Below are 22,719 nucleotides of genomic sequence, written 5' to 3'. Positions count from 1 at the left end.
CCAGTCTCCAGAACTGTGAGAAATAAATATTTGGTTTTTATAAGCTACTCAGTCTACGGCATTTTACTATAGCAGCCCAAACAGAGTAAGACAGTTTCCCAAGGGAAAGAATCTAAGTGGCTCCATTCTTCATTCTGCACCTAGTTGCATCAAGTGTTGCCTCGGGTCCAATCATCTGCACAGCTGTGTAGGGATGAGGGGATCACGTGGCTGGCAGTGGGGCTACGTTGTGTTCCATTGTAGAGAAGGCATGGTTGCCCAGACCAGGTGTGGAGGAGCAGGCCCTACTAACTGACCTCTGACACCCATTGACACAATTTTTGACATGTAGGATTAAACTATTTATATGTATCCATAGGCTTGTCTCTTACAGTCACTGAGTCTGTTAGCTTGGATATGTACTTGTCTGACCTTTGAAGTATTCATCCACGTTACTGTCATGTGGTTGAGATGAGGGCATATTGCCATGTGCCAGAAAGCATGCTGCCTGCTGATTTGTTGAATTTGCTCCCAAGGACCCCACTGTATCAGCACATCAAGCACTACTGCTCATAGGTGGTGTGCAGGGTACACAACAGCAATAAGAGAGAGTGCCTCTGCTGTAAGGCATTTATAATCTTGAGGAGAACAGTCTCATACATTGGAACACAGAGCAAAACAAAACCTGTGATGAAAGAAAAATCCCAATGTTTATCAAGTACTGGGCCAGGTGTTTCCACAAATGGTACCTCACTTGGTCTTCACGCTCACTCTGTGAGATATGTGATTTATGCCCATTCTTCGGATAAAGAAACCATGAGATGGAGACACCAACTTCTCCAAGACACAGATGGTATGCAACAGGCACAGTCCCAACTGCGGGTCTGCCTGACGCATCACTGATGATGTCAGACCGGCTTTGATGAATGCTCAGAATCTGTTGTTCCAAGTGGCCCACTTCCAACCAGAATGAGTCTCTGTCTTTTTTTATTTTTTTCTTGTGAGAGTCACCCAAATGGAAGTGGTTTAGGAAAGGTTATTTCTGGGGACAATGAAAAGCAGAGATTTTTCTGTAACAAAAATTCTGAAAACCTTTGCCTTGAATCTTAATTTGCTTCATAGAGAAGAGAAGCAGGACTGGGCTGGAGTTCAGTTTTCTGGGTGGAGCGCAGGCAGTGCTGAGGTGAGATCTGGTTAGATACAGATCGACAGGAGAATGAATCCTGAGCTGAGTGAGGCTTGCTCTGCCTTTCTTTAGGTTAGGTGCTAAATGTGGACTTGGATAAGTCTTGGGCTTGTAGGATCCCTTCCTTGGCATTGTGCATAGTGATTAAATGCTGGGACTTTGGCAATAGACAGACCCAGTGTGGTCTTTGCTCTGGCATTTATCAGCTGTGTGAGATAGGGCAAATTACGTGATATCCAGAAATCACATGTGCCTAACATGTGCTTGACAGATGGTGTCTATTACCATGCATGGTTTCTCTTCTCTCGTCATCTAGGACCTAGGTGCTAGGGAAAGCATTTTCTAATGTTGGGTGGCTTTGGGTGAATTTTTCTTTTTTCTCTCTCTTTGACAAACAAGATTTACTTTTCATTTACTTCTTATTTACTTTTTTTACTTCTTTTACTTAGAAATTTGGCTGATGTGATCTGGCTGGTGAGAAGCTTTCCTTCAGGTGATGACATGACACATGTAAGCAATGATGTCAAATGTCACCACAAGAGTAGCACAGAGCACCCCCCTGAGCATGCATTTGTGTACGCCTCCATGATCCTACGCAAACATACAATGGGTTGTGAGTGGGTCTCTTGTTCTTCTTCCAGCGAAACTCTGCCTATCCCATTCTGTTTTTAAGAAATGTTCTTTTCCTCACCCTAATCCTGTGATTTGGATGGAAATGGATGTGTTCTTATGGATCCCATCATCTTGGCTTGCACCGATTGGTCTCAGATGGGCACAAGATCTGTGTTAGTCCAATTGGAGCACTTTCCAGGCTTTCAGGACTTGGGATGGGAGAAAGTGAGATGTAATGCCTGATCATGTTGGTGGCCATGTTTTCTGTCATGTATGAGAGGAAGCCTGTATGAAAAAATGAAACATATATGCAGAGAGAAGCAGAGAGGAGATAAAGAAAAAGGGTTCTGGTACCTTTAGGGGCTCTGGTTCCATTGTCCCTGAAACCATGTGCCCCCTGACTTTTTTGTAGACACATAGGTTAAAAGATCTCACTCTGTTTAAAGCTAGTTGAAACAGAGGTTCTGTAATTTGCAACCTGCATTGTTATTTACTACTGTATAATAAATTACCATAAAATTTAGTGGCTTAAGACAACAATGGACATTTATTATTTTTCACAGTTTCTGTGGGTTAGGAATTTAGGAGCAGCGTGGTTGGGTGGTCTTGACTTGGGATTGATTTGTTCATTCAGATTCTGGTTGGAGCAACAGTCACCTGAAGGCTTGGCTGGGGCTGGAGGATCTGTTTCCAAGACGGCTCAGTCACATGGTGGAACATTCGTACTGGCTTTTGTGGGAGGGTTCGGTTCCTTTTCACACAGACTTCTCCACCGGGCTGCTTGTGCTCTTTTGACATGGCAGGCGGCTGCCTCTAGAACAAGAAATTCTGGAGACCAAGGTGGAAGATGCAAATATCTGCTATGACCTAGCCTTGAAAATTACACACGGTCACTTCTTCAGTATTCTGTCGTTGATATTGGTCAGCCATGATTCAGTATGGGAGGGGCATACCCAAGGACATGAATACCAAGAGGGAAAGATGATTATTGGAGGCTATCTTGGAGGCTGCTACAAGGGAACTAAAAGAATCCTGATTGGTACCCTATGGTGACAGATATCTCTACAGTAACGTTATATTTTATACCACATAGGTATTCTGATCACTATGATATTCAATATTTATTCTTAAACTTACTGCCATTATTCACATGTATCAGCTTTTTGGAGGTTAAACTCATAGAATATATTTCTCTCTTTTTACTATGTATATAACATATAAATGATTACTGCATAAAGGAGTTCCCCTTTTGTCTAAATAGATTTTTCATTGGTTTAAGTTCCTTACTGATTACTTATGAAAGATTGGACAATTAAGTTCAGGAACTCACCCCAGAAAAAGTGCTACATACCTCATTGCTGAATATCACTATGGTTTCCTTTGAAGTACTCCCCTTGGGAAGCTGTGCACTGACGTCAGTACCTAGTCCACCCTTCAAAGCAATTTTGGAACTCTTTCTGGAATGGCCATCAGAGCTGTTCTATTACCGTTGATGTCCTGAATGTCATTAAAATGTTTTCCTTTCACTGTTTCCTTTATCTTTGGGTAAAGAAAGAAGTCGCTAGGGGCCAGTCAGGTGAGTAGGGCAGGTGTTTCAATACAGTTATTTGTTTACTGGCTAAAAACTCCCTCACAGACAGTGCCGTGTGAGCTGGTGCATTGTTGTGATGTAAGAGCCATGAATTGTTGGTTGTCTAACTTTTTCAGCAGCCTTTTCAGCACTTCCAAATAGTAAACTTGGTGAACTGTTTGTCCAATTGGTACAAATTCATAATGAACAATCCCTTTGATATCAGAAAAGATTAGCAACAGTGTTGCAACAAGTTTGTGAACTCATTTGTCAGACTTTGTATATGCAGGGAGCCATGAGATGATGACACGAAGAAGTTGAGAATAAATTGCCAAAATATTCTCCTCTACTCTCCAAGTGCTGCCATCTTTCCAGTTCATAGGTAGTCTAGTTAGAACAAGAGGAATACAATTAAAATGTCTAGCTTCTAGTACTGCATCTGCCACATAATAACTGTGTGACCTTGGCCAAGTCATTCAATCTTGATGAGTCTTTTTCCTCAGATTTAAAAAAAAAAGGATCAGCTGTTTTATTTTACAGTAAGCTTATGGGGACTCTGTGACACAATGCTTTATAACTGTAAGACACTATTTGTTGGTTCAGAAAGGTACTATGGTATTGGCTTGGTAATCAGAAAATTAAACTTGGGTCCTAGCTTGGCCATATGGAGGCCACAGGTTTTTGTGAGCTGTTGTTTAGCCCCTTTGAGTTTCAGTCTCTTCTTCTGTAACACTGATTTAATAATAATAATAATTCTAACTTCATGCAGATTGGAGTTCAGATGAAATGACTGGCAAAGCTTGGTACATAGCTGTTGCTATGATTATGTCTCTTTGTAGAAGGTTTGAAACCAGATTTAGTGTACTATTTTTTATCAAAGTCAACATGATTCAGTAATTTATTTAATGAATAAATATTTATTAAAGGTAAACACATGACAGGCATGAGGTGAATGCTATGGATACAATGGCAAATAAGACAGGTGCTATCCCTGTCTTTTCAGAGCTTAGGGCTTTTGGGGAAACTGACAGGCAAGAAATAAACGGTATGGGTGGGAATGTAGGTGCTGTGGGAACACGTGGCATGGAGCCTAACTCAGACTTGTAGGGTCGTGGCAAACTTTCATGAGGAAGCAAGACTAAGGCAGATCTGAAAGTTGAGTTGGAGTTAGATTATGGGAGGTGGGTGAGAGTTTGGGGAAACGGTGCCCCAAGGGGGAGAAAAGAGCCTTCATAAAGACTGAAAGGTAAGAGAACATATAGGATGATCAGAAAGTCATGCAGTGTGGCTGGAGGCAAGAGACAGAGGCAGAATAGTGACATGTGAGCTAGGGGGTTGAAGAGATGCTCGATCATAAAGAACTTTCTTGTAAGCATGCTAACTAAAGCTTTGCCCTGGATTTTATCTTGCGGGCAATGAAGATTCCCCGAAGGATTTCAAAGCAGGAAAGAAACGCAATCAGATTTGCATTTTAGAAAGATCATCCGCTCTGATTTTCTCAAGGAGGCTTTTTGAGTGGCGATCATTCCAGGTGTGGTTGGCAGATTAATGCCTCCCACCCCCAAAGATGTCCATGTCCTAATTCCTGGAACCTGTGAACATGTTATATTACATGGCAAAGGGGGCTTTGCAGAGAGTATTAAGGTTATGGACCTTAAAATGGGAAATTATCCTGGATTACCTAGATTGGGTGGGCCCAATCTAATCACATGGGCCCTTAAACATGGAAGAGGAAGACAGAAGAATCAGAGAAATACATGGCAGAAGAAAAGGCAGGAGACATGAGAACATGAGAGATATTCAACCCATCATTACTTGCTTTGAAGATGAAAGGGAGTGGTCATGAGCCAAGAAACATGGGAGACCCCCTAGAAGCTGAGAATGACCCCTGCTGATAGACTGCCAGCAAGGAAACTAGAGCCTCAGTCACACAATCCCATAAACCTGGTTTATGCCAACAACCTGACTGAGTTTGGAAGAGGAGCGCGTCTCCAATACGAAACACAGCTCTGCTGAAACCTTGATTTGAGCCCAGTTGGAACTCTTTCAGACTTCTGACCTACAGAACAGTGAGATAATAATAAATGGGTGTTGTTTTAAGCTGCTACGTTTGTAGCACTTCGTTAGCACAGCACTAGAAAATGAATACAATAGGTATTGCAAGGTCTCTGGCTCCTGCCCCCTTAATGCCAGTGTGCTCCCTCCTCCGCCAGTTATCCAGTTATCCTTTTATCGTGACGACCCCAAAACACTCTCACACATTTCCAAATGCCTGCTGCTGCTGGGGGTGGGGTACGGGTGGGAGTGAAGTAGTTTGCTTCTGGTTGAGAACCACTGCTATGGAGAATTATGGACAGGAAGAAGGCTGGGTAGAAGGCAGAGGAACCAGGTAGGAGGTTGTTGTGATATTTAAGCTGAGACAGAAAATGGCCTGAAGGAACACAGTGGGAACATTCATGGGAATAGAGAAGAAGGGGTGCATTTGAGCGATAATTGGGAGGAAGAGTGAACCGGACTCACCAGAGGTGGTTTGATTAGCACTGGGGGTGAGCAATCTTCTCTGTCCCTTCCCTCCCCTACCACCACCACCCTTCCTCTCCCACTGTCACCACACACATCTAAAAGCAAACAGCAATTTTGGAGAAAGAGGACACACTCTCAGAGCCATCAGCAGTTTGTACCAGGATCAGCCAAGGAAGGGAAATGACAGCAGAGCTATTGCAAACCCAAAAGGCCCCTTATGGCCGAAGGCACCCAGTTGGTGAAACACAATAATTGCTTGAACAATTTTCAGCCACTCCATGCTGCAATTGACAACAGGAAATGAGGAGAGATTTTATACTTTCCAACAAAAGCAAGTCAGGCGATCCAAAAGGCTGAAATGCAGTTTTGAAGCAGCGTGTTTGGCTAAGCTGACCAAATTCCCATGCGTGGTTTGAAAGAATTTCACCCTGGAGATTTTTATTTATTCTTTGTCCAAAAGGGATCGAGCTTCTTATTCACAACCATGTACCCAACTCCTTCTACTAAATCCCTTCTGTCTGAAATACTTAGTGTGGTTTCTGCTTTCCTGACTGGACTCTGATGAGGCAGGGCACACAACACACAACACACACAACACACAACGGCCCTATTTCAAACAATGAGTTGGTTCTCACTCGACTTGTCACAGCTCACTGGCTCTCCAACCCTTCTCTGGTTGATGTTGAGTTCTCTAGCCCAGTGACTGGGAGGGCCAACACTGCAGAATTAACCCCTTCTCTTGGGAAGATGAACACAACAGAGAATGTAACCAGTTACCCAAGACAAATGCAAGGGTCATGCAAACCTTTTAAAGTTGGTTCTAGGTGGGAAATGAAAATTCCCCCTGCATTTGCATTTCCCTTATATTCTTGAAAACAGCCACAGGGACATGAGTGAAACATCAAGACAAAAGTTAATGATTCAACATAATTTATAGGTCATGGCAGAGAATGAGCTTTTTGTGCTTTTTCATGCACAGGGATTGATGAATCGGACAGGCTTTTCTTGGCACTGGCACTTTAAGTAAGGTGTTCAGCATGTAATGTTGAGACTAACTCGCAAATACATAATTCAAAGTGCAATTGAATTGACCACACTCTCCTATCCCCAGTAGAACTGAAATAGGACATGGAGTAGTTTGGCTCTGGGTTTGATCAAGCAAAGCATTTCCCCCTTTTTGCCTCTTGATTAAAGTCCATTTAAATGGAGCCAGTTCTGTTTCTTAAAGACAAGTGATTTCATATTCAAATCATAATAATAATGTCAAGTTTCCTAAAGCAGGAAAGCCCAGCGCTAATGCTTGTGGTTGAGTTCTGCACTGACCTTGCTTTGGAGTCATTTCCAGTTCCAAGAGACCCTCTTTGTTCTCTGCCCAGGCACTGAGGAAAAGCCAAGGACAGAATGCAGGCCCAACAGTCAGTTGTTCTCGGTGTTGTTTTCCTAACGCTGACTACGTATCAGTATGTGTGATTTTATAATTATAGCTATTATTTGATCTTGGATGGGCAAATCAGCTTGGGAGTTGAAGGGATGTTTTATGTCAAGATGCTCTAACTTTGGTTGGCAATTATCTTCTGAATATTTAGGAATGGTGACAGCCATCTCTCCATTCCTGAATATATTTCTGGCCTTGTCAGAGCTTCAGTCCCAGGAAGGGAGGGAGAAGGTTCCAACACAAGATGAGATAGTAAAACTGTAGAGTTGGGATTTTTTTTTCTATAAAAGAAAATCCGTAAGTGACAAAATATCTCACCAAGTCATTTTTCCTCCCCAATGTCTTGCGTAGTGTGTGTGCTTGGCACATACACAAATTAAGTTTACAGATTCTGTAAAGCAATTCATCCTGCTTTGAATCTAATGCCAGTAATTTTTCAAGGAAGTCAGCAAAATATAGCCCAAGAAGGAAAACACTGCTATTATTTTTTTTAACTCTATTGTTTTTATTCAAACTGCTTCTGGACTGTGACTAAATCACTTACTCTTCACATTTAATTTTTAATTTTGTGGTATTCTCCCCTCCAAATGAGGTCAAGTCCTAAATCTTCGTACCCTAATATCCCAGCTGTACAGTCATATAAGAGGTTTGTTTCAGTAAAAATGATTACTGGTGTCTATAATAGAATTGTAATAACTCCATACTGTTTTATAAATTTTTGATTCACTCTGCATTTTTTATCTGACAGCATGCCAAGTTCCAGTTTTTATCTGATCATCTTTGCATCAATAATACATGAGGCTGAGATCTTTTGAAAAGAGGACACTTTTTTCCCCTTCACTGAATGCTTTGCTTTTGCCAGCAAAAATGTTGATTTGGATCTAATAATCTATAGTCCTTTTGATTTGATCACACCTAGCAGGAAACCCCCAAAACAGCCATGGCCACATATCTACCAACATGGAATCAATCGGTCCTCTCTAATAAATGCAATCATTGAACACCTGATCCATACCATTGCTTGTTATGTGTAATTGATTAAAGGTCTGGCCCCATGTTTTCCTATTCAGATCCTCTCAACCAAAAAATGACAATCAACAAAACCTATGCCATAGAAAGAGGATGTTTCTGATTGTAATTTCTCCTCACCTCCATCAACATACATTTTGTCACACTCTGCTGTAAGTGATCACAGCACTGCTGTCGATTTTGGTCTGTTCTTGCTCCCAGCTGTTCATATTAAAGACCACGGTGGGAGTAACAAGTCCATCCCATCACCTGCCTCCAGGACTGTTATAAATAATCAGTGAGGATCTGGAGGGGGCCATCCAACAGCCTCTCCTCATCCATTGTCTTATTTCCCATCTGCAACGAATGCAACCGAGGGCATCTTTTAAAATTCAGCATTTCTGTCTCAAATAAATGACAAAGTACTGGCAAGTGAGAGAGTCGCTAACTCAATGGTTGTCAAGCAATTAAATCAGAATCTCTGGAGTATGATGTGGACATTGGCATTTTCTAAAATTCCCCAGGTCATTTTGGTGGGCAGCCAAGATTGAGACCCAGTGCTCTAACCTGAAACCTTGCCACTCTCAGTGTAGCTTGGTGCCAGCCTCATGGGCTTGTTAACAATGCAGAATTCAACTAAATCAGGTAGATTCAGGCAGATTCTACTGAACCAGGTCTAATGAATCAGAATCTGCATATTAGAAAAATCTCTCAGCTGATTTGTAGGACATTAAAGTTTGAGAATTGTCGGCCTAAACCGCTACTAAAAGAAACACCCCAAGTTAGGCAAGCCAATTACAAACAGATGGGGAGCTTTCAATGTTTCTAGAGGAAGTAGGGCATAGCTGTGTGTTGGTTCGCAAACTGACCCCCATACATGGAGGGCAAGGAGAGACCCAAGAAAGAGGCAGGCCACTTCTGATTGGTAAATTTCAGGTTTAATAGGCAAGGGAACTTACATACTAAGCTTGTCTTAGGTGGACACAAGATAGGTACCCATAGATCTTTGCACCTGCCTGTAAGAATCTTAAAAGTTGATATAGAGGCCTTAACTGAGTTCAGCCACGTATTCAGTCCAGATGGTCTCAGTAACACTTGACTTTCTCCTGGCTACGTCCTTGAAATGGTTCCCACTGTGGGAATGGTGAGCAGAGCATACATTCCAAGGACAGGGGAGGGAGTGAGGAGCCTCCAATTTCCTGGGTCCAGCTTGTAGGTCAAGCAGTGGTCACATCCTCTTGATGACCTCCTCCAACACCATGGCCTCTGTTGTCAGGCAGTCCTGGGTTTAGACCCTGGTTATCCCACTTACTCTGTGCCTTTGTGTAAGTCTAAGCTTCAGTTTGCCCATCTGTGTGATGGTACTAACAATAGAACCCACCTTCATACGGTTATAGTGAAAATTTATTGAAAGACTGCATGTACAGTGCTTAAGAAAATGCCAGATGCATTGTAAGCGAGCAATATATTTTGGCAGCTAATATTAATGTTAATAATTAAGCTCTACAATTGCTCAGATGTCTAAAAGCAGATGATAACTCTTCTTCTTCTTTTTTAATCTGTTTACCTTAAAATCAAGTGAAGCTCTCATGGAAGTCAGCCCTAATGTCTATCCTGCTACTTTCAGCTCACACTTGATCCCATTCATCACTTACAGGAGGAACAACAGGAAGGTTAATGGATGCCTAGAAAAACAGTGCAGTGGTGAGCTCCACAGAATGCCTTCCTTAACTCCTTCAGCTTAATTTTCTTTGGAAGCCTCTGCCATTGTGTGTAAAAGGACTCACAAAGCTGGCTTCCATGTGGGGCTAATGCCGTTCACCTAAATTTGGCCCGATCTGGAAAGCTTTCTTGGCTCTTTCCCATCAAATCCAAACAGGGATGGGAGATTTTATTAAAATGACTTGGGCCCAGCCTGCTCTGTGCTCTGAACCATTGAAGGGAGCCAAAAATGTACCCTGGTGTCCATAGAAACAATGTTCTTATTTTTCAAAATTAATCCAGCTGAATTTGCAAGGCTGCATCACCTCCATCAGAGCTACAGACGGCCAGGACAAAGAGCTGTTTTGATGTTCCCAGCTGGGAACCCTGCCCTCAGCAAATACAGTTGATATAAATAAATGGTCTCTTGCCTGCCTACATTCATGCCCATCTGCTTGGAGGGCACGGTGCCCAATAAAAAGTTGCCTAGACGCTCACCATGGGTACCAGTGCCAAGGAAGGACGCTTTTGTGGCAGACTGCCTAAAGCTGTGAGTGCCGTCTTTTCAGTAGTGGGTTCTCATCGTGGACCAGAATAGGAGTACTGGCACTGCATCTTTCCTCACTGTTGATCACACCTGTTGACAAGGCGGTGCCAAACTAAAAGATGAGAGAGAGAAAGAAAATTGCTGTGTAGGAGTATCTTTGGGCTACCAGGACCTGGCAAGTCCACTAAGACAGATTCTAATTAAGTAGAGAAAATCTCTGTCCACGTGTGTTGTGATGGGGCACAAGATTGGCAAGAGACACTTTACTTGGCTTTCTCGGACGGGCAGAGGGCAAGCTGCTCCCAGTTGGCAGCTCTGCCCCTATTTAATATAGGAAATAGAATAGAACACTGGTCTTTAATGACATCAGGAGCTAAATAAGTGACTCACGCTCAGCCCAGCCCAGTATCCCCTAGCTCCCAATTTTCACCCACACACTGGAACCAATAAGGCCTGATCAGCACAACGATGTCAAAACCCAGGAGCGGACTTTATTTTGTGTTGGCTGAGCTTGAGAAAGGAAATGAAGTCAGTCAGGAGAAAGCACGATGTTGGGGGTATTTTTGTGCTGGTAACGATGAGTAAATTCCCTCTGAGTTTGTTGTTGAGCACAATCAGAAACACATTTACATATTTAGGTCACCAGGGGACCACAGAGGGGGACCAGGAGAGAATCCTCACAGAATAATTTAGGAAATTACTAATCCCAGCATACTCTGTGGACCCCTAAAGGGCTAAAAGCAGTGGTCCTCACAGCCACAGAACACGGTGGAGATGAGGAGTGAACAGTCTATTGATAAGAAGTTATGCTACCTCAGGCATGCTACCTTGTCCCGTGGCAGGAAGGAAAATAGGTTGGGAAACTGCTGGCTGAAAGAGTCAGAGCAACATGCCTTATTGAAACTCAAAAGGGCACTTGTTAGTCCAAGATTTGGTTTTGATCCTAAATTTGCATGGTCTTATTTGACTCTGAATATTCTATCAGGCTTGTGGCTAAGTCTTTGTGGTAGGTTAGACAACGGTCTGCTAAGATGTCTGTGTGCTAATCCCCAGAATTTGAGAATCTGTTACCTTTTGTGGCAAGAGAGACCTTGCAGGTGTGATTCAGTTAAGCATCTGGAGAGGGGGAAGATTATCCTGGATTATCTGGTAGGCCTGATGTAATTACAAAGGTCCTTATTAGAACAGAAGGCAGTGTGATGGCAGCAGCAGAGATTGGGTGATGTGTTTTGCAGATGGAAAATGGGGTTAAAAGTGAAGGAAATCAAGTAGCCACCAGAAGCTGAAAAGGCAAGGAAACCAGTGCTCTCCTCAGAGCTTCCAGAAGGATAAGCCCTGTAGACACCTTGACGTTGGCCAAGTGAGAATGATTTTGGAGTTCTTAAGATTCCTCCAGGGTTATGAGAATAGGTGTGTTTTATTTTAAGACTCTCTGTGGTAATTTGTTACAGCAGCAATAGGAAACTAATATGATTCTTATCCTTATGTAGCAGACTCAGGATGGCCCAAGATGTGAGGGCCCCAGGCGACACAGAGCTGGGAGCAACATAGCCCATTGGCTTCTCTGATAGAACCAACTAATTAAGTTAGTTGCCTTTCCCCCAACACACTGGCCTTTTTTTTTTCCCTTGAATACAAGAGACCATAATAAAATCCAGGGTTTTTCCTTATTGGTATTGGACAAACCTAAGTTTAAAAGAAACAGTTCCCTATTAGGTCTCAGATCACATCTTTCAACTTTCAACATTTGGCCTACGAGGCCAAATATCATCCAAGTTATTGTAAGGAAAGGTAATGCCAATTCTAATTGCAAACATTCAGTTCCCAAAGGCAGGAAACTGTTTCAGGGCAGCAGTTCAGGTTTATGTGCAACAAATATTAATGTATTCCTATTATGTGCCAGGCACTGGGTATTCCCCGTTTGACATTTGGAATATCTCCCCAAGCAACACAGAGGGTTAACTGAGAAGTTACTGGACACAGCTGCGATCTGAAATAACCATTATTGTTTGAAGTTAATACTTAACTTATTCCTGTCAGCAACTAACCTAACACTGTAGGGCAGCCACTGTCACTGAATGTTAGCAGCAGGTGCCCATCCGAATATCCACCCATCGTTCCATCTCAGCAGCTGGATTGTTCTTTATTTGCCTGCCTGAAGTGGCCTTGATCTGCAGAAAGCAGACACCAGTAGAGTTTACTGGTGGTTAAAAGATGCTTTGGCCAGGTTTAATATATTTTACTTACAGAGGGCCTCTTCTGCTTTTGTTTTTTCTCAGATGCAACATAACACTAACAGTAAGCAATAAGTTTGCACAACAAGAATTAGTAATCAACTTGAGCTCTCATGGACTAAGCCATGCACTCCCAGTGGCAAGGATCCTACAAAAGGAAGAAGTAGTAGTTTTACTGTTTTCCTTTAAATAAATTAGATACTTTTAAATTTTATTTTTTTCATAAAAGTTTGAGAAATTGAGAATCTGCCAGTTTCTCTATTGTTTATTATTGAATACATTTAAATGACATTTTTTCCCCTAAATTGGTTGGGTTTTATCCATGTTTCTTGTGAATTGGTCTGTTTCAACATGCATTTCCAGTATTTGGAAAACTGAAAAAATTACCCTCGTCACTACTTAAGCTAATATTTGGATCTTACTCTGTCATGGTTTTCTTTTAACAATAAAAATAAAGTAGTTTTTCTTGGTGTGGCCTCCTTTTCTCAATGCTTTTTTAATTTTTTGCTTGCAATCAAAGTTAGTGATAATTCAATCTTTTATTGTGATGATAGCTTCAATATTTGAGATGCCTATCAGAGTGAAATAAAAGCATCTCTGCAGAATTCAACAGACCAGAAAATAATCAAAATACTGTTTATTCCTTCACTTATCAACAGACATTGATTGAACATTTAGTTTCCCTGCTATCCTCCCTTTTTTTAATTTTGTTTTTTTTAATTCTCTTTCTTCTCTTCTGCAAAACTGATATCATATTTCAGAAATTGAAAATTCAAAGATGAATCAATGCAGCCTCTATCCGTAAGGACTTAGAGCTTGATAAGCAGTGACAATGCAATGGCATTGTTCTTTTATGAAAAGGTGTCAGAGGTGCAGTGGGATGTCAGGAGAGAGAGGCCATCTGTGCATGGGAGCATCAGGAGGTAACACACAAAAGGAGGTCGGAGTAGTTCACCAAGTGAACAGGGTTGGGGTGCATTTGTATTCTATCTCTGTGTAACAAATCACTACAGATTTACTAGCTTAAAACAACAAGTTCATTATGTCATGGTTTCTGTGGGTCAGGAGTCTGGGCATGGGCTGGCTGGGCTCTCTGCTCAAGGTCAATCAAAGCTATACTCAAGATATAAGGTGGGCTTCCTTCTCCTCTTGTGTGGGGAAGAATCTATTTCTAAGCTCATTCAGGGTGTTGACAGCTTTCATTTTCTCATGGTTGTATGACTGAGGGTCCTGTATTTATGTCGGCTATTAGATGGAAGCCATCCTCAGTTCCTAGAGGCTACCCACAGTTTCTTGCCATGTGGTGTTCTCCAGGATGGCCTCTTGCTTCATTAAGCCAGCAAGGTGAGTCTGTAATCTAGTCAGCTAAGACAGGGTCTTATACAATGTAACAAAATCATGGAAGGACCTCCAATCACCTTTGACATATTCTATTGATTAGAAGCAAATCACAGGTCTCATGTGCACCTAAGGAGAGGGAATCACACAAAGGCATGAACATTAGAAGGAGGGATGCATTGGGGCTCCCCCTAGGGTCTGTCCACCATGTGGGATGGTGAGAGGAATGAGATGATATGTAGGGAATGAACAGTGGTTCTATATGGCTGTAATGGGATGGGAGAGTCAAGAAAGAGGTAATAATCATTGCTAACACTTATATAATGTTTACTCCATGCCAGAGTACTTTTTATATGTTAAGTCTTTTAATCCTTACCAAAACCCCATGAGGTGGATATTATCATGTTAATAGACAAAGTAACTTGGCCAAGATTATAGAGTTTGTAAATGGTGGAGCTGGATTCTAAATGTCTGCCTCCTGAGTCCGTGCAACGCTTTCTCTGGGCAAGTATTGAGGTGTGTAAGTGCAGATTATGAAGGATCTTGTTAAGGAATTTGAGTTTGTTCCAGAATGCAGTGAAGAAACACTGTAGGGAGTTGAATCAGAGATGTGGGTGCTCAGACTGACACACTGCCAACACCATGGAGGAGGGTTGAAGATACTGTCCATTTGAAGGAAGATGAGTTACTGCATGAATGCAGGGGCCATGAGATTGGGGAGGAGGGAGTAGATATGAATCTTTGGGAAATGTACTCAGTGACCAGTTGTGTGGGCTGGGCATAGAGTGGCGGAATTGAGATAGAGGAATGTCTCTGTTCACTTCCAGGTTTCTGGCCTAGATGGTTTGGCATATAATGGAGCCTGAGGCTCATCCGTTAAACTCCAAGTTACTGTAGGGCAAGGACTCTATTCTTGTTCGTTGTTGCATCCTTTGGGCCCAGCACAGTGCTTTGCCCAGAGTTACAAAAGCAAACACTTGTACTGTGCTTACCATATAAGGAGCACTGTTCTAAGAACTTTGCTTGTATAACTTGTTTAGTCCTTACAACACCTCTGTGGGATAGATACCATTATAGACATATTACAAAAGAAGCGACTGAGGTACAGTGTGGTTAAGTAAGCTCCCCAAGTTTTAACAGTTCGTAAGTATCAGAGCCAGAGCTTGAACTCAGGCAGGCTCTCTCCAGAGTCCATATGCTTAACCACCACATTGTGTCACATTCAAAAAACAAAAAACAAACAAACCAAAAAAACCCCTACAAAATAGCTGTTCAGTAATATTTCTTAAGGGTTGTATGACTTCATAAAAATAGGATGAATATTTAAAATATGATTAATTTGTCAATAGCCTTACTGGCCTTTGTATAAGTCTCCATTATCATGCTTAGGAAACTGTATTCTAAGGATGTATTGGAATGTCTTTCTCTCCCACTACTGTCAAACCATTCACACATAGAGACCAAGTGTCTACTATTTTAGATGCTTCCACTGTGTCTTGTGCAGTGCACTCAATAACCATTTGTGGAATGGGTCACTTTCTTGTACATTATATGTATAATTTATAATTTTAAAGTACATTTATTACATTATCTAATATGATAACTCAGACATGGCGGTGGGTCCTGTTATTCCCATTTCATAGCTATGGGCATCGAGGCAGAGGACAGTGACCAAATTGAACCTCAAAGCTCAGTGAGAGCACTCATCATTCTCACTCATTATAATAACTTAAATCTTGGTTGGAACAAGGGAGACCACAGAGAATGCAAAATTCGAGGCTGAAATACTCAATATAATGTCAGCGATTCTTTGCAATCTTTTTTTTTTACATGCACATTAGGAAACCAACAAAAACACGAGAACATGGGGTGCACTAAAAGCTAAAAAGACACAGGTAGGTATCACCACAGACATTAAGTGAATAATTAATTACACAGCCACCACAGAGTGTAGTCTAAAGAAGAAGTCTATTTATTGAATAAATAAATTAAAAATAGAAAGCCAGGGGAATACACTGTGACTGCCATCCTTACTTCAGCCCTCACCACATGTCCACCTCTGTCACTCTGACCTCTTATCCACTCACCAATTCAAAATAAATTTAGGAAAATAACCCTCAGAAGCATTGTGGCTTTCAAACCACTCCACAGTCAAGACTGATGTTCTTTGTTTTTCTTTTCAAAATTCACCCCTGTTCTTCCCTGATCTACATAAATTGTCTCTTCTCCTTTCATTATTTGAAGCACACCTTTCCCCCCATTGTTTTCCTACAAGATAATACCTTAAGAAATAAGGTCACCTATTCATCTTCTTTTTCTTTCTTGTTTGCTTGTCCTGTCTTCTCCATGGTCCTCTACTTCCCTCCCATATAGACTGATGTCACCTTCTCCTGCTTCGAGAATCAGCTCAGGAGTCCTTTGGTTACGCTGACTTCTGTAGACACCCCCTATGGCCCCTGCCTCCTAGTATTCATGCCCTTGTGTAATTCCATCCCCATGAGAGTAGGCTGAACCTGGTGATTTGTCAAGCATTGGCAAAAGTCATGTGATTATTAGTATAGCAAAAGTGATGGGGTGTCACTTCCCTGGCAAGGTTACAAACAATTGCAATGCCCATCTGGCAAGCAGGCTCTCTTTTTTGCCTTCTTGGCTTTCAGATTTTGATGAAACAAGCTGCCATGTTGGAGAGATTCATAGGGCAAGGAACCAAGGGCAGTCTCCAGCCAACAGCGAAGAATTGATGTCCCCTCAGTCCAATAGCATACACAGAAATGAGTTCTGCCAACACCATGAAGCTCGAAAGTGGACCTTTCGTTTGGTAGAGCTTTCAGATGAGACTGTGTGCCTGGGCTGACATCTTGATTGCACTATTTCAGGAAATCATGAAACAGATGACCTAGCTAAGCCATGCCCAGATTCCTGACCCACTGAAATGATATGATAATATATGTGTGCTGTTTTAAGCCGCTAAGTTTTGGAGTAATTTGTTACAGAGCAATAGATTACTAATACATCTCCGCAACCTAGGCACCTCTCCTTTACAGCCATCTGTACAGCTTCGTTGTTGTACTTAGGACCAATATTCTAATTATGTTTGTCTTTGTTTCCTGCTCTGCACTGAGCTCATTGAAGGCAGTGACCTTATTTATCTCCTCGCACAGCACCTGGCTCAACAATAATTATGTGTTAAGTAATGAACATGTAGTCCATAGCCCTCTCTGCTCCCATGGCTCTCCCACCAATCACCTGCAATTGGTGCCATTAGGGCTAGAGCAGCTGGTTCAGCCCCAACCATCTCAGGTAACTGCTGTAATTCTTCCTGCACCCCGGCTCTCTTTGTCCCTTTGAGCAACATATCCTGGCAAAAATGCAAAGAGCAGATTTCAGACACATTGTCTTTGATCTTCCTAGTCAATCCTATGAACTAGGAATCAGGATCCTATGCGTAATGCAGAAATGATTGTCTTGCGCAGAGTGGCACAGCTGATAAGTACCAGAGTCAACGTTACTATCTAAGTAGGTCTCATCTCTAATTCAATGCAAATCTGTAAGCACAGTTAGGCCACGCTGCACGATCATGGACAAAGTCTCCTACACACTAGAATAAGCTGTCAAATGGGAATAATAGCAAAGATAACGCTATTTGAAAACATTTGTAAGGGGGATCGGATATATGGTGATGGAAGGAGAACTGACTCTGGGTGATGAACACACAATGGGATTTATAGATGATGTAATACAGAATTGTACATCTGAAATCTATGTAATTTTACTAACAATTGTCACCCCAATAAATTTAATTAAAAAAAACACAAACAAACAAAAAAAACATTTGTTGAGTTCTTGTGCTATGGCAGGCATTGTTCTAAGATATTTAAGTATTTACTTGTGAAATTCTTACACAAATGGTGAGACAGGTATGATTGCGATCTCCGTTTTACAGATCAGAACACTGAGACGAAGAAAGGTTAAATAGCTTGCCCAAGGTCATGACTGAAAAGTGACAGAGCGAGGATTCAGCTGACATGGGCTGGGTCTAGAAATCAGCCTGGTTTTAGGAGCCATGGTTCATCTCAGGTAATTTTGATTTGCTCCTATAAGAGAGTGGAATGACAGACCACTCTTCACGTGAATTTGAATCCTAGGTTCCCAAGACAAAATTAATTTGGAGATCCGTCTCTCTTTTGTTAATGAGCATCAGTTTTTCTTTGGAGAGAGGACCCCTCCTGTGATGGATGCCCGCTGCGATGTAGGAGCACTAATGAAGTCTATACAAAGTACATATACAAAAAGAGAAGTAGTGAGAGTCTGGAATTCAGAAACATATGACTGTGACAGCAACCTTGAACACTATTTGGCCAGATTTTTCCCTTCCTTTCAGTATCATGTGGCTGTGAACAATGGGAAGGAGATGCAATACACAAATTAACCTTTTTAAAACATTTTTTACTTATTTAAGTGTGTTTTTCCAGGACCCATCAGCTCCAAGTCAAGTAGTTGTTTCAGTCTAGTTGTGGAGGGTGCAGCTCACAGTGGCCCATGTGAGGATCGAACTGGCAACCTTATTGTTAAGAGCACTGCGCTCTTACCAACTGAGCTAACCGGCCACCCCCAAGTTAATTTTTGAGAAAAGAAAACAGAATTGGCAGATTTTTCCAAGCAGGGGCACAAAGCAGTATGTGAACCTCCAATTTATTTCTTGAGAAAAATTTATAAATTTAATTGTATTTTTTCATCAATTGAATTGCCACATAAAGAATCAAATAGTTACACAAGACTTATGACAAAGAGCAGTTCCCTGTTCTGTTCCCCTCCCCACTCCCCAGAGGCTATCTCTATGAAGCCTTTTCACTGCTTCTCGTGATATTTACCTACGAGTACATATTTCCAAATAACTTGCTCATACGGCTACCTCTTGATTATTTCAGTTTTAGGTATCGTTCTAGAGGAGGATTTGTCACTGGCATTTTATATGTCAAGTTAGCATTTCCTCTTCAGACATTTCCTCAAGAATAAATAAAAAAGGCAAAAGGGTAATAGTTCCTCCACTAAAGCATGGGTACATATTTATACAAAGCGCCTTGAGTTAGGTTGGCTAGGGAGAGAGAACAGCTCTACAAGACAACGTAAGAGCAGTAAACGAGTAGATGTGGGAAATATCCATCACTGTTTGGAATAAAGCATGCCAATCAAAGCAAGCTTGAGGTGCCATTTAAAATTTAGTAAATTGGCAAAAAGAAGGTTTGATGAAACATCCAGTGCTGGGGTGGTTGTTGTACGTGGACACACTCATATGCTTCTAATGGAATACTTTTGCAAATCAATATGACAATAGTCATACTGTTTGACTCAGTAAGCTACTAGTGGACATTTATCCTAAGGAAATAATACAACAGAAGCAAAAATCTGTATATACCAACAAGTTCATTGTAGTATTACCTATGAAAGAGAAAGAGTGAAAACGAGAGTTTAAATACATTGTTTAATAAATTAATACAAATCATTAGTTAGATTATTATCCAATTGTTAAAAGTGATAAACATGAAGGCTATATAAAAGCATCAAAAATATTTATGATGTCTTGTTAATTGAATAAAGCTATAGTCTTTATTTTTAACTGTGTATAAACGAGTGTGCCTACATACAGGAATGGCTACAATACAAGGGACACGAGTATTGGAAAACGGTGAACTGATATGAAGTCTGGGTCTTTCGTTTACAAGCTGTGTGTCCTTGGGCTTAAGAAAAAACTTCTCTGAGTGTTGTTTGTTACATCTACAATATTGGAAGAACATATCAACTTTGTAGTATTGATGTAAGTATTAAAGAAATACAAAATTCGCAGCTATAATATTCTGGTAGCCAGAATATTATAGTAAGGGCTGAATAGATGGCTACTAGTATTGCTAACATATGGAGCGAAACTAGAAGGCAATATTCAGGAGGCTTGGGACCTATGCTGGGGAGATGAAACCATGGGTGCTAGTTTTCTCTGTAAAAATGTTTACAGTTGTATGTATATATGAAATTGTATGTACTTATATGTAATATATGTATGTTTATAAATTTTATATGATATTTATATATAATAAGTAAAAATACATAATATTTGTATAATATCAATCAAAATGAAAATATGCACTATATATACTATATACAGTATAGTATATATAGTATATATACTGTATATATAGTGCATATATAGTATATATATAGTGTATATAGTATATATATAGAATATATAGCATGTGAGAATATAGTATATATATATATACTATATATCATATATGGTATATATAGTACATATATAGTGCATTTATATACTATATACATATATATATACATATATACTCTGGGGCAAAGAGTCTAAGGTATATACTGTATGTACCACACACACACACATACACACACACACACACTTGCGACGTGAGCATTTTAAGTCAATGGAATCGTGCACAGTGGCTTTGTCAGTAAGGAAGGCCCATGGTTTTGAATGTACCATAATGAAATAAGCCCAGAGTGAAGAGAAAGCAAGGTTGGGAGCCTTAGTCTGTTATACCTCTGTCCTCTGTGTACTACCCTTGGCCATCCCAGCTCTTTGTTCTCCTGTGGGCAATTGCTGCTGGAACAAGTGCATTCCTGCTAAATGGCATTTTAACCCTGGTATTCCCACAACTCTATGCTATTTCCTTAACTGACATTTGCATGGCAGATGGTGCAAATGGCCTAGCAAATATATACTGGGTCAGTGTTAAAAAACTGCCAGATTGATGGCTTTGTTGGCGGTGTGCCTCCAAGCAGACACATGATTGGAAATTGCACAGAGGCTCAATTTTCCAGATCAACTTGTGGGCTTTTGGTTCCCCTTGCTCTGGGCCATCAGTAGGACAGGTGAAGATGGGGCTAGTCTGATTGGCTTCACTTTTAAATAGAGAGTGATGTGGGCAGATGGGTTGGCACACAGTATGCTGAACGGGGAGCTAAATCTTTCTACTTCTAATCCTGCCTGCATCAGATTTGCTCAGGGATGGAGGCCAAAATCTTAACCTATTTATTTCCAGAGTGTTCCATAGGATAATACTAAGCTTTTTTCAAGGAGTATCATGAAGGCTGATTTAGGAAGGTAGCTGAACATTTGATCTACATGATTAAAGAAGACCTGTTTACTGAATATTTCTTAGTCCCTAACTACTTCTTGAGATGAACAAAACATTGACTTGATTTCTATCTCTGTTTTGGCCCTTAGTGCTTTCATCTCTGTAGCACAGAGGTGAAAGCACTAAGGGCCAAAACTGAGATAGACATTATTTCTATGTTTGTGATCTTCCCAATTAGAACTTCCTCAAAGTTCTTGAGGACAGAGACCAAATATCACAGATGTTTGTCTTCTTTATAGCACATGGTAGGCTCTCTTGCCAATACTACTTCTCAGTGCCTAGTAAATGTTTGTAAAAGAAGTACTGCTGGCCTAGTTCATAACACTATGACAATAGGAAGTCCTGCTCTTAGAGGAGCTCCTGCCATGGATCCTGTGGCTATACTGGGGCAAAGAGTCTAAGGTTTTATTATCTCAATAGATGGTTGTGAACATGACATGATAGATAGGAAAGATTCTACCTGGATCCCTCCTTTCTCTGTCTATGACCCTGGCATGTTCTATCCTAGTGACCCTGAGCCCATTTCCCAGACCTGCATGGGCATCTTCCAAGGGAAGACCCTCTTCCTTGTTCTCCCAAGGGAGAACTATGATGCTAAGTGTTTGCCTCCTTCAGCCTGGCGGGTGACCACGGGGTAGCTGTTTGCAGGGAGAGGAGGAAAAACGTAGAGGTGGAGTTTGGAAACATGCACTGTGAATGCATCATGCCCCTCGCAGTGCAGGATGGACTTGGGAGTGGGAAGCAAAGGTGGGTGCACAGTCACAAGCAGTGGAGTACAGTGTTAGGAACAGAGGCAGTGGAAATGTAGCGGCTGTGTGTATTGTCAGCAGGGTAGTAGGTTGAGGGAGAGGGATTATCACTTTGTGAGGGGTATCAGTGATAAATGTCTATTACATTGTTTTGTACTCCTGATACTAAAAAAACAAAAAAATGTGAGTGCATAACGGGCTGGGTGTTGATACTCCCTTTGCTGCCATGTTCATGTCTTATGCATGACGATCCAAGAGTTCTAAATCTGAACCTGGTTTTCAATTTTCCAGTCTAAGGTAGTACTATCTGATAAGGTATATTTTTCAAATTTTTCAAAGTAGATAGAATGTACTTTATTTCACATGCATTAGCTTGATTTATAATTTTAAAGTATATGGACATATAGTAGGTAGGCTTCCATTTATACTCTCACCCCTGAGTCCTGCAAATTTTAAGGTGAGACTCATGTCAATGAGTTCAACTTGTAAACTACCGTTGGGATGAAAGAGTAATGTCAGTCACTATGATTTTACAGCTTATTTAGCCTTCCTATAAATAGGTACCTTCAAATGTAGCAAATGGCCAAAAAAAAAAAAAAAAAAAAGGCGACAAGGAAAAGAAAAAAGGTTAAAAAATCTCACCACTCTATGCATGTCTTACAAGAGATACCTTACTTACA

Source organism: Rhinolophus sinicus, linkage group LG02, assembly GCF_036562045.2.
Source record: "Rhinolophus sinicus isolate RSC01 linkage group LG02, ASM3656204v1, whole genome shotgun sequence".
NCBI classification, from domain to species: domain Eukaryota; kingdom Metazoa; phylum Chordata; class Mammalia; order Chiroptera; family Rhinolophidae; genus Rhinolophus; species Rhinolophus sinicus.
The sequence above is the reverse complement of the archived record's forward strand: the minus strand, read 5'-3'. Positions refer to the sequence as shown.